At 37.0% G+C, this 12,140-nt stretch overlaps 1 protein-coding gene across 4 annotated transcripts in view; it reads right to left on the bottom strand.

The window, feature by feature from the left end:
- The window catches only part of LOC123540146 (zinc finger protein 600-like), a 47,090-nt gene that overhangs the window by 20,276 nt on the left and 14,674 nt on the right, over positions 1-12,140 (bottom strand). The gene's annotated exons all lie outside the window — the stretch shown is intronic.

Raw genomic sequence — 12,140 nt, 5'->3', positions numbered from 1 at the left:
TGATCCAAGATGACCCATATACAAATTTGACCAACATTTCATCAAGGCAATCATTCTGACTAAATTTCAGGAAGATCAATCTGAAAATATAGCCTCTTTTGCATACACAATGTTTTTCTTTGATTTGACCTAGTGACCTAACTTTTGACCCCAGATGACCCATATTCAAACTTGACCTAGATTTCGTCAAGGCAATCATTCTGACAAAATTTCATGAAGATCAATTGAAAAATACAGCCTCTATGGCATACACAAGGTTTTTCTTTGATTTGACTTAGTGACCTTCTTTTTAACCCCAGATGATCCATTTTCAAATTTAGCCTAGATTTCATTAAGGTTATTATTTTGACTTAATTTCAGGAAGATCAATTGAAAAATACAGCCTCTATCGCGTACATTAGCTTTTTCTTTGATTTGACCTAGTGACCTAGTTTTTGACCCAAGATGACCCGTTTTCGCACTCGGCCTAGATTTCATCAAGATAATCATTCTGACCAAATTCATGAAGATTAATTGAAAAATACAGCCTCTATCACATACACAGGCTTTTTCTTTGATTTGACCTTGTGAGCTAGTTTTTTACCCCAGATGACCGATTTTCGAACTCGGCCTAGATTTCATCAAGATAATCATTCTGACCAAAATTCATGAGGATTAATTGAAAAATACAGCCTCTATCGCATACACAAGCTTTTTCTTTGATTTGACCTAGTGACCTAGTTTTTGACCCCAAATGACCCATTTTCGAACTCGGCCTAGATTTTATCAAGGAGATCATTCTGACCAATTTCATGAAGATCAGTTGAAAAATACAGCCTCTATCGCATACACAAGCTAAATGTTGACAGACAGACGACAGACAGAGACGCCGGACATCGAGTGAGCAGAAAAACTCACCTGAGCATTGCTCAGGTGAGCTAAAAATACAGCCTCTATCGCATACACAAGGTTTTCCTTTGATTTGACCTAGTGACCTACAATTTGACCCCAGATGACCCATATTCGAACTTGACATATATTTCATCAAGGCAATTATTCTGACCAAAATCCATGAGGATAAATTGAACAAGAGGGCCAAGATGGCCCTAGGTCTCACACCTGAGAAACACACCATAACACACCATAACAGTGTAAACATGTTTGACCTAGTGATTTCATGGAAAAAAATATTCTGACCAATTATCATTAAAATTGGAGCAAAAAATCTTGAGTATAAATAAGTATTTTCTTTGATTTGACCTAGTGACCTACTTTTTGACTAAGATGACCCATATACGAACTTGACCTAGATTTAATCAAGGCAACCATTCTGACCAAATATTATGAAATCCAGTGTAAAATGCAGCCCCTATTGCATACACAAGGTTTTTCCATTATTTGACCTAGTGACCTAGTTTTTAAACCCAGCTGACCCATGTTCGAACTTGACCCAGATTTCATCAAGGCTATCATTCTAACAAAATTTCATGACGATCAGTTGAAAAATACAGCCTCTATCGCATACACAAGGTTTTTCTTTGATTTGACCAAATGACCTACTTTCTGATCCCAGATGACCCATAATCAAACTCAACGTAGATTTTATCAAGGCAATCATTTTGACCAAATTGCATGAAGATCAGTTGAACAAGAGCTGTCTCCATAGGATGACACATGCCCCCGATGGCACTTTGAATGAATAGTTATGGCCGATGTTAAGAGTTTAGGACCTTTGACCTACGGAGCTGGGTCTTGCGCGCCACACATCGTCTTACTGTGTCACACATTCATGCATAGTTATTTTAAAATCCATGCATGAATGACAAAGATATGGACCGGACATGCCCATCAATGCACTATCATGAAAAATGATCTTTAACGTCTAAGTGTGACCTTGACCTTTGAGCTACGAACCTGGGACTTGCGCGTGACACGTCGTCTTACTGTGGTACACATTCATGCCAAGTTATTTGAAAATCCATCCATCGATGACAAAGATATGGACCGGACACGCCCATCAATGCACTATCCTTTAACGTCTAAGTGTGACCTTGACCTTTGAGCTACGGACCTGGGTCTTGCGCACTGCACGTCGTCTTACTGTGGTACACATTCATGCCAAGTTATTTGAAAATCCATCCATCGATGACAAAGATATGGACCGGACATGCCCATCAATGCACTATCCTTTAACGTCTAAGTGTGACCTTGACCTTTGAGCTACGGACCTGGGTCTTGCGCACTGCACGTCGTCTTACTGTGGTACATATTCATGCCAAGTTATTTGAAAATCCATCCATCGATGACAAAGATATGGACCGGACACGCCCATCAATGCACTATCCTTTTACGTCTAAGTGTGACCTTGACCTTTGAGCTACGGACCTGGGTCTTGCACACTGCACGTCGTCTTACTGTGGTACACATTCATGCCAAGTTATTTGAAAATCCATCCATCGATGACAAAGATATGGACCGGACACGAAAATTGCGGACAGACCCACAGACAGACAGACGGTTCAAAAACTATATGCCTCCCTTCGGGGGCATAAAAATACAGCCTCTATCGCATACACAAGTTTTTTCTTTGATTTGACCTAGTGACCTACTTTTTAACCCTAGATGGCCCATTTTAAAACCTTGATTTCATTAAGGTTATCATTCTGATTTAACTTCAGGAAGATCAATTGAAAAATACAGCCTCTATCGCATACACAAGGTTTTCCTTTGATTTGACCTAGTGACCAACTTTTTGATCCCAGATGACCAATATTCAAACTTGACATATATTTCATCAAGGCAATTATTCTGACCAAAATCCATGAGGATAAATTGAACAAGAGGCCCAAGATGGCCCTAGGTCGCTCACCTGAGAAACACACCATAACAGTGTAAACACGTTTGACCTAGTGATTTCATGGAAAAAAATATTCTGACCAATTATCATTAAAATTGGAGTAAAAAATCTTGAGTATAAGTAAGTATTTTCTTTAATTTGATCTAGTGACCTAGTTTTTTACCCCAGATGACCCATATTGGAACTTGACCTAGATTTCATCAAGGCTATCATTCTGACCGAATTTCATGAAGATCAATTGAAAAAATACAGCCTCTATCGCATACACAAGGTTTTTCTTTGATTTGACCTAGTGACCTAGTTTTTGAGCCCAAACTACCCATATTCGAACTTGACCCAGATTTCATCAAGGCAACCATTCTGACCAAATATTATGAAATCCAGTGTAAAATGCAGCCCCTATTGCATGCACAAGGTTTTCCATTATTTGACCCAGTGACCTAGTTTTTAAACCCAGCTGACCCATATTCGAACTTGACCCAGATTTCATCAAGGCTATCATTCTGACAAAATTTTATGACGATCAGTTGGAAAATACAGCCTCTATCGCATACACAAGGTTTTTCTTTGATTTGGCCAAATGACCTACTTTCTGACCCCAGATGACCCATCAAACTCAACGTAGATTTTATCAAGGCAATCATTTTGACCAAACTGCATGAAGATCAGTTGAAAAATACAGCCTCTATCGCGTACACAAGATTTTTCTTTGATTTGACCTAGTGACCTACTTTTTGACCCAAGATGACCTATATTCAAACTTGACCTAGATTTCATCAAGGCTATTATTCTGACTTAATTTCATGAAGATAAAATTGAACAAGAGGACCATGATGGTCCTGAATCGCTCACCTCTTCCCACATGACCCAGTTTTGAGTATGATGTCGTTTTTTCTATTATTTGACATAGTGACCTAGTTTTTGAGCTCAAGTGACCCAGTTTTGAACTTGACCTAGATATTATCAAGATAAAAATTCTGACCAATTTTCATGAAGATCCATTGAAAAATATGGTCTCTAGAGAGGTCACAAGGTTTTTCTATTATTTGACCTATTGACCTAGTTTTCGAAGGTACGTGACCCTGTTTTGAACTTTACCTAGATATCATCAAGGTGAACATTCTCACTTATTTTCATGAAGATCTCATGAAAAATATGGCCTCTAGAGAGGTCACAAGGTTTTTCTATTTTTATACCTACTGGCCTAGTTTTTGACCGCACGTGACCCAGTTTCGAAAATGACCTAGATATCATCAAGGTGAGCATTCAGATCAATTTTCATGAAGATCCCATGAAAAATATGGCCTCTAGAGAGGTCAAAAGATTTTAATAATTTTAGACCTACTGACCTAGTTTTTGACCGCAGTTGACCCAGTTTCGAACTTGACCTAGATATCATCAAGATGAACATTCTGACCAACTTTCATGAAGATCCATTGAAAAGTATGGCCTCTAGAGAGGTCACAAGGTTTTTCTATTTTTAGACCTACTGACCTAGTTTTGGATCGCAGGTGACCCAGTTTCGAACTTGACCTAGATATCATCAAGATGAACATTCTGACCAACTTTCATAAAGATCCCATGAAAAATGTGACCTCTAGAGTGGTCACAAGCAAAAGTTTGCGCACGGACGGACGCACGGACGCTGCACGATCACAAAAGCTGACCTTGTCACAAAGTAACATGTGAGCTAATAAGGTACTATGTAAAGTGCTTGGTATTTTTCCTAATAATATTATCCAAATATTCCATGTGGTCATTAACAGAATGGCATTGAAGCCGTCGAAAACCCTGTTTTTATACATAACTGTTTAAATAAGAGGGCCATGAAGGCCCTGTATCGCTCACCTGACCTATTGACCTAAAGATCATCAAGATTGTTTCATTAAGATATGGTCATAAATGTGGCCTCTAAAGTGTTAACTAACTTCTCCTTTGATTTGACCTGGTGACCTAGTTTTTGACCCCATATAACCCAGATTCAAACTTGACCTAAAGATCATCAAGATTAACATTCTGACTAAGTTTCATGAAGATATAGTCATAAATGTGGCCTCTAGAGTGTTAACAAGCTTTTCCTTTGATTTGACCCGGTGACCTAGTTTTTGACCCCACATGACCCAGATTCGAACTTGACCTAAAGATCATCAAGATTAACATTCTGACTAAGTTTCATAAAGATATAGTAATAAATATGGCCTCCAGTGTTAACAAGCTTTTCCTTTGATTTGTCCTGGTGACCTAGTTTCTGACCCAACGTGATCGTGATTTGAACATGACCTACAGATTATCAAGATTAACATTTTGACAAAGTTTCATTAAGATATGGTCAAAAATGTGGCCTCTAGAGTGTTAACTAGTTTTTACTTGATTTGACCTGGTGACCTAGTTTTTGACCCACCTGACCCAGATTCGAACACGACCTATAGATCAACAAGATTAACATTATGACCAAATTTCATTAAGATACAGTCATAAATGTGGCCTCTAGAGTGTTAACTAGCTTTTCCTTTGATTTGACCTGGTGACCTAGTTTTTGATCCTAAATGACCCAGATTCAAACTGTACTTTGAGATCATCATGAGTAACATTCTGACTAAGTTTCATAAGGATACAGTCATAAATGTGGCCTCTACAGTGTTAGCAAGCTTTTCCTTTGATTTGACCCGGTGACCTAGTTTTTGAACCCACCTGACCCAGATTTGAACATGACCTATAGATCATCAAGATTAACATTCTGACCAAGTTTCATTAAGATATGGTCATAAATGTGGCCTCTAGAGTGTTAACTAGCTTTTTCTTTGATTTGACCTGGTGACCTAGTTTTGACCTTCATGACCCAGATTCAAACTGGACTTTGAGATCATCATGAGTAACATTCTGACCAAGTTTCATGAAGAAACAGTTATAAATGTGGCCTCTACAGTGTTAACAAGCTTGCTTTTGATTTGACCTGGTGACCTAGTTTTTGACCCCAGATGACCCAATATTAAATTCATCCAAGATTTTATTAAAGGTAACATTCTGACCAGGTTTCATTAAGACTGGGCCAAAATTATGACCTCTAGAGTGTTAACAAGTTTTTCCTTTGATTTGACCCAGTGACCTAGTTTTTGACCTCAGATGACTCAATATCGAACTCATCCAAGATTTTATTGAGGGTAACATTCTGACCAAGTTTCATTAAGATTGGGCCCAAATTGTGACCTCTAAAATGTTAACAAGCTTTTCCTTTGATTTGACCTGGTGACCTAGTTTTTGACCCCAGATGACCCAATACCAAAATTATGACCTCTAGAGTGTTAACAAGTTTTTCCTTTGATTTGACCCAGTGACCTAGTTTTTGACCTCAGATGACTCAATATCGAACTCATCAAGACTTTTATGAGGGTAACATTCTGACCAAGTTTCATTAAGATTAGGCCAAAATTGTGACCTCTAGAGTGTTAACAGTCAAATTGTTGACAACAGACACAGGGTGATCACAAAAGCTCACCTTGAGCTAAAAATGAGAGAAATTGTGTTACCATGGAAACACAAGCCCTGCGACATATACATTTTAAGCTTATTTTAGAAAGCTAACGCGCATACTAGTAAAATTATCAATTATGCAGACTTCTACGGACATCATTGAAACTAAAATACACTGAAAAGTGTCAAATATCCATATTTTCCTTCTTCTTTTAATATAAAATACCTTTGGAGGGTCATGTTCTTCAAACCTGGATAACAACTTAACTTGAATGGACAGAGATAAATGAAACTGAGATTGTAGCAGTTAAAACATTGTACAAGAAACGCGGCAATGCCACGAAACCAGGTTTTCAACACTTTTCATAAGAATAAACAAGAGTGCCAGAATGTCAGAATATACGCCCGTCACAGCAAATTTCTTTACTCTAGCACCTGTATTTGCAGATGTAATTTTAATTTTGTGGTTGTTTAGTAATCATTGTAATTCTTTTGTTTTTCTAAGTCCACAAAAAAACTCCTTACCGGTAGAGATACCTCAAATACACCTAAAATTAGAAAGTAACAAACACAATTGTTGTACCACAGAAAAGTGGTCTTGGTCTTTCCCTACGGTCAATTATAAAAAAGTTACAATATAAGTTATTTATAGTAACAACTAAGGGAAGTTAATCTTCGTCTCATGATGGTGTATAATTGTGCCAAGTTATATCAAAATCCCTCTATGCATGAAGAAGATATGCTCCGGACAAAGTTTTCATTTTTGTATCCTTTGACCTCTAAGTGTGACCTTGACCTTAGACCTAGGGACCTGATTCTTGCGCATGACACTCCGTCTCATGATGGTGAACAATTGTGCCAACTTTCATCAAAATCCCTCCATGCATGTAGAAGATATGCTAACCCTAACCTAACCCTAACCCTATTTTTAGTAACAATGACCTTGACCTTGATCCCAGAAACCCCAAAATCAATCCCAAGCTACAACTTTATATAAGTTTTCTATACACCAAGTTTCATCATGATAGCTCATTCCTAAGTTAAGTTATTGACCGGAAACCCTTTTTCTATTTTAAGTAACAGTGACCTTGACCTTGACCCCAGAAACCCCAAAATCAATCCCAGCCTTTGTCTTGATATAAGCTACATACATACCAAGTTTTATTCAAATATCTTTACCGAAACAAAAGTTATTGACCGGAAACCCTTTTTCTATTTTAAGTAACAGTGACCTTGACCTTGACCCCAGAAACCCCAAAATCAATCCCAGCCTTTGTCTTGATATAAGCTACATACATACCAACTTTTATTCAAATACCTTTACCGAAACAAAAGTTATTGACCGGAAACACCAGTTTGACGCCGCCACCGCCCACCCGCCCGACCGACATCTACCCCAGTCTAATGAAACCTTGAAAACCTGGTTTTTTTCTCTACGTCTAGTAATGAAAAAGTTACAATATAAGCTATTTATAGTAACAACAATGGGAAGTAATTCTAAAGAAGGGAACTGCGCAAGACACTTCGTCTCATGATGGTGTATAATTGTGCCAAGTTACATCAAAATCCCTCTATGCATGAAGAAGATATGCTCCGGACAAAGTTTTCATTTTTGTATCCTTTGACCTCTAAGTGTGACCTTGACCTTAGACCTAGGGACCTGGTTCTTGCGCATGGCACTCCGTCTCATGATGGTGAACAATTGTGCCAACTTTCATCAAAATCCCTCCATGCATGTAGAAGATATGCTAACCCTAACCCTAACCCTATTTTTAGTAACAATGACCTTGACCTTGATCCCAGAAACCCCAAAATCAATCCCAAGCTACAACTTTATATAAGTTTTCTATACACCAAGTTTCATCACGATAGCTCATTCCTAAGTTAAGTTATTGACCGGAAACCCTTTTTCTATTTTAAGTAACAGTGACCTTGACCTTGAACCCAGAAACCCCAAAATCAATCCCAGCCTTTGTCTTGATATAAGCTACATACATACCAAGTTTTATTCAAATATCTTTACCGAAACAAAAGTTATTGACCTGAAACCCTTTTTCTATTTTAAGTAACAGTGGCCTTGACCTTGATCCCAGAAACCCCAAAATCAATCCCAGCCTTTGTCTTGATATAAGCTACATACATACCAAGTTTTATTCAAATATCTTTACCGAAACAAAAGTTATTGACCGGAAACACCAGTTTGACGCCGCCGCCGCCACCACCGCCGCCGCCCGCCCGACATCTACCCCAATCTAATAACTGAGGTTTTCGTTGAAAACCTAGTTAATTACATGAAATACAATAAATTGCTGCTGTTCAGCTAATCTGAATTTACCCTCAGCCAGGTAACAAGGTATCCTACCTCCTTAAGTAATAGAGACTGTTTGTGAAAACGTCCCTTGTATCTCATTACGGTTACCAATGTGTGGAAAACATAAATACCCTAACGGTAACATATCGGATGAACGTTGTTGTCTGCGGACCATTTAGATCCAAGTTTAAGGTGAATATTTGTTATACTGATATTTGTTATTTCATTTTCAATAAAATTTGAAATGTAAATGACCTTTAATCTCTAGAAAAATGGAGGCCCGTACCCCTAGCAGTCTTGTCTAAAGGTACGGATCCGTACCTCTAGAATCAGATTCTTGAGGTACAGATCCGTACCCCTAGACACTTCCTTTCAAAAAGGAAGTGTCTAGCCGTCCGGTAACCGGATGCCTAGGCTGCGTTCTAGTCGCCCGGTAACCGGACGACTAGCATTTCCCCTGGCAATTTTCTAGTCGTCTGGTAATCAATTTCTCAGTGAATAAGCAGTGTTCTGGTTTCATTTTACCTGTTAATTATTTAAGTTATCAATACCTATCTGCAAACAGAAATTTGTTTGAATAAATACCAAGGTGTATTTTTAATCTTCTCAAAAATTTACTGCCTTTTCAGTCGATAAAACGCATTGTCCATAAATAACATATAAAACGATTATATTAATCTACTAGTCGAACTAACCCAACGTATACAGTTTGTTTTATATTGTGACGGTCAAACTGCTGCAAAAGTCAGAAATTAAGGTTCATGTAAAGTGTTTGAGACCACCCCTTGGGTAAATTTTTATTTTGAAAATTATACCTGACAGACCCATAATATTCATAACATGTATATACAGAGTAGTTCAGAAGAAGTAGAAAAAACTTTATATATTTATATACTGGTTTCGAAGCAGTTTCCTTCATAAAATGAAGGTTTTTAAAATATCTCTTTTCTTGAATGTTTCAGTTCCGCAAAATGCTCCCAAAGAGAACACCTTAGCTCTTCTGCTTTACGAAAACATAAATATCAATAGTGTCTAGCACAAGTGATAACACACAGAGGGGCTCCAAAAGGGGTGAATAAATAGAGCTGAATCGGTTGACTACAGAAGCAGTTTCCATCATCAATTTTTGTTTTTGTTTATTTATGTACATTTTTACAGTGAATACGACTAGAAAAGCACCATCCGTGTTTTTTAAAGTCTTTCTGGTGAAAATTAATTAATACAATTATAAGAAATTTGAAGGTTCAGGTGTTAAATTAGGCTTGTTGAAAATAGGAGGTAAAAAAAAAGCAAAACCTGAGTCTAGAACTCGTGCTTGTGAAGCCGATGTTCTACCGATTGAGCTAATCGGCCAGTTGACATCATAGCGACAATTTATATAATTATCTTATATACACATATACTACGTAAGGGATACAACCGTCACTTTGTATAGCACATAGTATGTGATAAGTTACCCACTTTGGATAAGAAAATCTGGCAGGGGTAACCTAATCCAGGGTTCATACAGATCTTGGATACAAGAATTCCATCACTTTTCCATGACATTGCCTGGTTTTCCATGACGCAATCCAAACATATGAAACTCGAAATAAATGCAATGATACACTCATTTTATTGGCATACAAAGACTTTTATTTCAAACTATTTGCAAAATAAGACTTCAGTTGTTTTTTTTTCTTTTTCAAGAGTAGAGTTCAAGTTCCAACAGCTGTTTACTCTTTTTGTTTAAGTGAGTCAAGATTATGGTCAAGTTTAAGGTCCAACTGCTCTAATTCCTGTTGCTTTTCTTTAGCAGTTCTTTTGCAGTTTTGCCCATATTTGACAGATCGATAAGTTTGTCACAGACAGTGCATAAGGCCTTTCTCAGTTAGTGTTGTATCGGCAACTTCTTTTCTGACTCATATTTTACTATTTTTAGCTATTTCACGCTTAGTTTCGTCTTTAAAAGTACAACGAAAATAAACGGGAAACTGTGCAATAGTAAACAGTTAACGGTCATTTCGTACCAAACCAGATTCGACCCCAATATTGACGTAAATTACTGATTGTTCGATTACGCATTTAAATCAGGATTTTTCTGATATTAAATTAAAACATGTAATCGTTTTATGTACATACAGACTTATTCCAGATCACTTTCCTACTTTCCATGAAGATTTTGAAATTTTCCATGACATTTCCATGACAAAATGCAAAAATTCAATTTTCCCTGACTTTTCCAGACAAATCTCGTTTTCCATGACTTTTCCAGACCTGTGCGAACCCTGCTAATCATCTATATTTCATATTGGTTTTTGCTTTCTTAATTGTGAAAAAAAAAATTTTGCCGATGCACAAAAATGACTCATTTTTATCTTTATTATGTATTTTTGGTAAATCATCTGGTTTCGACTGCCAAAAGGAGGAACTTTCAACTTAATTTGGGATTACGGAGTTATTCTTTGCGCATGCGGATTAGTTGCACGTGAAATCCCCCATGTGCGGAATGTAAACAAAACAATTATGGAATGAACAATTCGAATTTTCTTGGAAAGTTTTTACCCTTTGTTGCTGAAATTTCACACAGCTCTGGATTGCAGGGTAGCGTTACGGAAACAATCTCGACTTCATTGTGAAGAACGTCACAAAACGTAAAATAACGCGTTGACGGATACTACTAGCCGACGGAAACTGCTTCGAAACCAGTAGAGGTCACCTTGTTTGGTAATATGTATTTTGTCTTACCAAACATGTACTTCAACCAGGCTTTTTTTTCATCAATTTGGGAATGCCACCGACACCGGTGGAATTGGGAAAATGCTCTCAGAAATTGTCTTAATTGGGACAATTTTGCAAACTACCAAAATCTACATAAATGTGTTTTTGTGTGAAATATTAATGAATTGCATTTCAGTAATTGTTCAACAGTATTATAATTTACCTAAATATACATACAAATTAGGAAAACTATCTTAAAACAGCAAAAACCCTAAAAGGTATAATCATTTGGGAATTTTAAATTCAACTTTGGGGAAAAAAACATACTTTTTTGCATTGGGATTACCTCCTTTTACCGGAGGTAGATTTATAGGATAAAAAAGCCCTGTCAACATTATATTTTGTACAAAATATCAAACTTCTTTATCAAACATATTTTTTCCCTAAATTTGTTTTTGTTGTGTGTCTTACATACTTATCTAGGTACTCCAGGAAATGAAAAATAGTTTACTTTTATATTTGTTGAAATACTGCAGTTTTTTTTCAATTTGACAGCTCTACTTTCACTTTCATTTTGCAATGTTTGCATTTTTTTGAAATGTACATGGTTTGTAACACTTTCAACCCCCGGAGTACCCAGACAAACATGTTAGACACACAATAATAAGAAATGTAATGACAAAATACTTTTGAAAAAGAAGTTTGATATCTTCTACAAAATAGAACATGAACAGTCAAAGCACATGTGATATAAGACAAAATGTGTTGTCTAAAAGGGAATAACCTGTCCTAATAGTTTCTTCTATTTATTATGAACAATCT

This window comes from Mercenaria mercenaria, chromosome 16 (assembly GCF_021730395.1).
Source record: "Mercenaria mercenaria strain notata chromosome 16, MADL_Memer_1, whole genome shotgun sequence".
NCBI classification, from domain to species: Eukaryota; Metazoa; Mollusca; class Bivalvia; order Venerida; family Veneridae; genus Mercenaria; species Mercenaria mercenaria.
This window is presented reverse-complemented; position numbering and strand designations above follow the sequence as displayed.